This window comes from Lactuca sativa, chromosome 1 (assembly GCF_002870075.4).
Source record: "Lactuca sativa cultivar Salinas chromosome 1, Lsat_Salinas_v11, whole genome shotgun sequence".
Taxonomy (NCBI): domain Eukaryota; kingdom Viridiplantae; phylum Streptophyta; class Magnoliopsida; order Asterales; family Asteraceae; genus Lactuca; species Lactuca sativa.
Window position 1 is genome coordinate 51,444,995 of NC_056623.2, and position 6,316 is coordinate 51,451,310.

Consider the following 6,316-nt stretch of genomic DNA (forward strand, 5'->3'; position numbering starts at 1 on the left):
GATTAACCTTGATTAACGACTTGATTTTTGTTTACTTAAATAGAAGGTAAGCCTAACAGACGAGGAGAAGAGGACCACAAGGTTCTACAAATCACGTTTGTTATTTAAGGCTGTCGAGTATACGAAAGACGCGTTGACCTATTTCGCATATGATTTATTTGGACCTTACTAGCAATGTTAATGGGCCACTGAGGCCCAATAGCACGTAAAAGCCATTAAGGGTCCCTTAAGCATGTAATTGGGTCACAGGAGGCCCAATAAACATGTATTATTTGTGTTAGGCTCAAAAGTCATGTTAATGGGTCACGAAGGCCCAATAAGCATGATTAGAATCTTTCAAGCCCAACAATTTGAATGTTTACTTGTTTTTGTATAGTATAAATGTCGGAAATTCTGTTTGAACAATTGTTGAATCGCAAAGGCACAAAGTTTGTCGATTGTTTTATAATGATATTTAAATGTATGAAAATATATGTATATTTTTCATTCTAAATTCATAAGTTATAATTTGGTATTTTTGACCCAAATATCTTAATAATAAAATAATTGAATAAAAAATATTGGTTTGACCTATTCAGCTCTTCTTCAATAAAAATGACAATTTTAGTCCCTTTTTATAAAAAAATGACATTTTTGGTCCTTAAACTATTTTTCTTGACATTTTGGCCCAAAGACTTATTTAAATAATGTTTTCAGCCCAATGCTTACTTTTTGGCAGTTTCAGCCAATAAAAAGATTTTCATTTATAATCCAAACTTTTCGCAACTTTTACAACTTTGACCCAAAACCCAAAAACTTTACATTTTTAATCCTTTTTGGCAATTAAGGTCATTTTAACCCCTGAAATAGATTTATTTACTTTTTACCCGTTGTTTTGAGAAATTTATCATTTCGGCCCCTTAAAACCATATTTTTTGCAAAATTGGGCCTATGGGCCGAAAAGCCCAAAATTTTAGCCAAATCGGCTACAATTTACAGTTTTAGATCTTTGAAAAGCATAATGCTCATAAAAACTTCTATTTTAACTGTTTTGACCTTTTGAGCCTTGTAAAAATCGTAAATGACAACTTTTTCCCCAACTTTTGTTTATTTGACAAAAATAGTCCAATAATGAATTTTATGTTGTAACATGCTTATTATAAACCTTATATGGTAGTTTTTCTTAACTTGTTAAGTGTAATACATCCTAGATCATATATTTTTCTTTCTTGAACTATAGATATCGAAATATCTTTCATTTTTGGCACATATTTATCACATAAACACAAGAAATCACATAGAACATACAAATACACATAGATCTACACATTTTACTTGTATTCTCCCCTATAAAACATGTGAAAACCGAAAATAGAGGGGTATGGACTTACCTTTTCTTGTTGTTTTCGGTTTGAAGAAAGAAATGGAAGAGTTTGATGCTATTTTCGGCCCTAACAAGCTTTTTTGGGTGGATCTCGAACTTAGTATGTTTCTAGGAGTATGATCAAGAATTTAAGGTGGTAAGAAGAGCGAATGAGTGTAGAAAGGAAATATGTTTGCAAGATCTTACCACTAGTATGTAACTTGATGTGATCTTTGGATGAAATTGTGACATCCACATTTTCACGGCCAAAAAAGACCGATGTTGTTTATGCTTTATAAAAATCAGAGTACTTCATTTTATAAAAATGTTGCGGAATTTGTTCCCAGAAAAACATGGTAAATACGTTATTAAAACATTTTCGAAGAAACGTATTTATTTCATTTTAAAACGTTTGGGATGTCATCGTTAATACAGAAACATAAGCATAAACAGAACTTACAATTATTTACACCAGTGATCTACATCTCTTTAAATCTCTCAGTGTAATGTCACTTCATATCAACACCTGTGATATAAATAAACTGAGTGGGTCAGGTTGGGAAACCTGGTGAGTACATAGGGTTTTCAACCCACAATAATATAATTATTATGTTTAAACAATCAAACAATCAACCCAATTACCCATCCCCATTATCTTCTTTATTCTTAAGGATCTACCCTAAGAATCAGCTATTTCTCATTCATTCATTCCTAAGGATCATCCTAAGGAAACAACATGAAGTCCATTGTTACCAATGACACATTGGTCAAGCGCAGCTGCTAATATTGTCACTTAGGCTCAGCTGCCAGAATTAGGACATTTTCTATGAGGCGCTTCTGCCGGTATTGACCTTTAAACACTACTGTCATGGTCATAAGGCTCCCTATTAGGCGCAGCTGCCGATACTATCCTTAGAGCGCAGCTGCTAGGACGTTTACCGTAGATCTAAATCATCTACGGGTTGTGGCGCAGCTGCCAGTGCTCATCTATAGGGTACGAGGTCCACTGCTGCCAATGTATACCTATAGGGCACTAGGTCCGTACTACTAATGTTCCTCTATTTCAGCTTTTATCCATCATCATTCATCTACCCATGTTTTACCCAACATATTTTGTAGATATAAAATACTTTATACAGTTTACATCATTTAAAACATGTATAAAAATCTTTCACCAGCATAGACAACAAGTATTCAGACAATATGCACACATAACACATAATTTATATTAAAATACTTCATATCTATGTGTAAGATGAAAGAGACCATGCACTCACCTGATTAGGTGGTGATTCCAAACTCAGACATCACTTCGTTATCTCAAAACAATTTTCCTCGACAAAACCTAGTATCAATACCACTAGGGTTTAGTTTTTAACGTTAACCACGACTAATTAATAGTCTAGCTATTATTACTATTATATAAGCGTTAAATAACACTCAATATAACTCATAATAATAGCCCAAATAATTATTTTAAGGTCCTAATAATGTTACTATAATTAAATAAAATCTATATTAAATATAGTATAGGCGTAGCTCACTTACAGCGAGTTTTTATTAAAAACCGGGCTTCGCTGGAGCAGCGTTTCCAAGCCGAAAACTTTTCTTCTCGGAGCCGTCGGGCGCTCCGGGGCTTTCTTCTCGTGCTAGGGAGGTTCCGTAGACTTGGGAGGGGTTTAGGGAGGCTAGAGAGAAGTTAGAGAGAGAAAGAAAGGCTTATGGTGTGAAGAAAATATGAGGAGTTCACCCTTGTATTTATAGGAAGTGTATAGTAAAGTAGTCTCCAAGCTTCGTCCGTAACTTTTGCATACGAGCTCCGTTTTTGTCTGTCTTTTTACTGTTGAGTTCCTATTAATGAGATCTTCAACTTTCATTTAGACCTCGTTAGCTAATTCTCATTCTATCTCGGATTTACAAAACTGTATCGAATTCGCCGCGCTCGAAAAGTAGGGACTAAGCTTCGTCCATAACTTTCGCATACGAGCTCCATTTTTGTCTGTCTTTTTACCGTTGAGTTCCTATTAATGAGATCTTCAACTCTCATTTAGACCTCGTTGGCTAATTCTCATTCTATCTCGTATTTACAAAACTGTATCGAATTCGCCGCGCTCGAAAAGTAGGGACTAAGCTTCATCCATAACTTTTGCATACGAGCTCTATTATCGACGTTCTTTATATCCACGCGTTGGTATTTACGAGTACTACAACTTTCATTTAGATCCCGTCGGCTAAAAATCGACCGATCTAAAATTCAGATTTCGGGCTGTGCACTGCTATGCTAAATCTTAGAAAAATCATAACTTCCTCATACGAAGTCAGATTTGGGCATTCTTTTTATTGATGTTCTTAGTTTAACATATTCTACGACTTTCGTTTAGATCGCTAAGGCTAAATCTCGCTCTATCATAAATTCACTATTTACGTTTCCCGGTATCGTGCCGGTTCCGTCGCGAAACTTCAACGGGTCATAACTTCTTCGTTATAACTCGGTTTTCGGCGTTCTTTATATGTACGAAAACCTTGTAACATACTCTACAACTTGGTTAAGATTATTTATTCTAAATAATCTTTTGTCGAAAAGTCGTTTTCGACCCCTATTGCCTCTAATTTGACTAGCCCAGATTTGCGGGCGTTACAGAAATCCCTCTTGAAGCCCTTATAATTCTCGAAGGTTTGAATGAAGGATGAAGAGTTGTTTTCTTTGAGAGTGTTTAAGAAGATTTTTAGTGAGATGTGCGTGTGTGCGCTTATGTGTTTGGTCGAGAAGAAGAAGGGGGAAGAGAGAGAATATGATATGACATGCATGGAAGTATGGGATTGTCAAGCTTTGTTACATGCTAAATAATATGGAGGTGACAATGCCACATAAATCCTCCATTTTTTTAAAACTTATGGGCTGAAAATGGGCTTAAGGAAAGGAGTAGTGTATTAATTTGAGCCCATTCTTGTCTTGTTCGAAAATTCTCGGCCCATTGGGCCCTCAGGGTAGCTCACGACCCAATTTTTGTATAAGAGAATGTATTTGTGTCCATTAAAGCTAATTGGATTTGTTATCGCTAAATAAGGCCCATTCAAGATAAACTAGTCCATTTTAGGCTTGTAAGGCCCAAAAAGGCTAAGTCTCATGAAAGTGGGTCCAATTAGAGCCCATTTAAGAGTTCTAAGCCCAAAATAGTCAAATTGGAAGCTTATTGGTTCATTAGGCCCAATAATGAAATCCTAGTCCATATTGGACTTAAACCGGGATTTTTAGGGTTTCCAATCTTTCATTGACTATTTGAGTGTTTGTACAGTGTGTTTAATGAAATTTTGATGTCATTGAATAAACATCATACATGCTTTCAAGTTTTGGTTACAATGTTATCCTTGTTAAGTGTTTACAAAGCATTAGAATTCCTAGTTGTGACAGATCGGCATAATAGACCATCGATAATTATATTAGTGAATATGATTAAAAATAGAAAACCTATTAATTTACAAATAATCAACGGAAAATAGCAACGAGAGAGTGGCACAAGCCACCTGATTCCAACAGACTAGAGATAGATTTTGACAACATAATGAATTAGCTAACACAATTTTCCTAGTACATAATTTTTTTTGGACCCAATAACGATATGGTCTCTTTACAATCGCACAAATCACATCTCCTTAAGGCCTCACACCTCCTTCGGCCGTGTTACTATCCCTTTATATAACCTATAGTGTTATAATAAACGACATAAAGTATCTCATTCCACAACTTTTTTTTTATCGAATGACTATTTTAACCTTATTAAATATCATTTTGTATTCTTTTAGTTATTTAGTTATTTCTTTTATTGGAAGATCCACTATCTTACCCTATCTCACCCATTTTCTCCATTCCATGCTAAAAGATCACACCACATGTGACGTCCGACAACTGCCACTCGTCACCACTCTCAACCACCGCCAAGTCACATCCGTCAATCACCACCAGGCGCCTTTTATCACCACCATGAAGCATCGTGAAATTATAGACACATATTAACCAAAATAAAACAAGCCACACCAAAATCAAAATAAAAAACAAAAGAAACTTGAACATGCAACCAAAATCAAATCAAGCATGATGCATACCAACAAAAAAAATGATATTTTCATTCTCTATGACCATACATGTGTAATCAAAACATAAATAAAAATAGATGTAATAGAAAACAAGAAGTCAATTTTTTTAAATAAAAATTATAAAAATCAATCAAGAACCAAAACAAAATCGATCAGGAACTGATCCAAGCACACAATGGTTAAGAGACGTAACTAATTTTGAAGTTGGAGAGAAAGAGAGAGTGAAAGAGAGAGAGAGAGAGAGGTCATGGCGATTGCTGTTTCTTTTAACGAGAAGAAGTCTTTGCTTAAAGGTGTTGACAGAAAAGAAGAGCAGACTAAAAAGGACGATGGAGATGAGTGTTCCAACAAATGAAATGGTGGGTGGTCAAAGAAGGGGGAAGATGACTAATCAATCAATTATAATAAATGAAGATTCATTTTGCCACGTGTCAACCTCTCATGAGTTTTGACACTTGTCATTTTATTATATTTTTGAAACAAATAATATAAACATGTCAATTGTTGGTTTTTTCAATTTTTATATTAAAAAGTCACATGATACTTTTATATTTATATATGAAAAGTATTAAATGTGATAATAATTATAATTAATAGGTTTCTTCATTTATTATTTCAAAATTTTATTTAAAAAATACTTAACATTTATATTTTAATATTTAATTTTTTGTTTAATCAACCCGTGAAATACACGGGTTTTACACCTAGTTTTTTTTATGATTTATGAAGGTAATTGAGGAATACCTAAATAGGTAGAGGTGGGAATCAAAATTTTTTTTCATTAAATTTGTCTAGTATATTTATATTATAAATAACAAATAAATAACATAGAAATAAATAAATAGGTAAATCCAAATATAGTTATCTTATATCTAGCAG

The 6,316-nt window shown here is 34.0% G+C and overlaps 1 long non-coding RNA gene across 1 annotated transcript; it reads right to left on the reverse strand.

Moving 5' to 3' along the window:
- Positions 1-729: 729 nt before the first annotated feature.
- Positions 730-3,078, reverse strand: LOC128133363 (uncharacterized). The gene is made up of 3 exons (XR_008232008.1): positions 2,891-3,078; positions 2,620-2,687; positions 730-1,868 (listed from the first exon to the last, which is right to left on the reverse strand). It is a non-coding gene; the product is annotated as an uncharacterized LOC128133363 (long non-coding RNA).
- Positions 3,079-6,316: the final 3,238 nt, after the last annotated feature.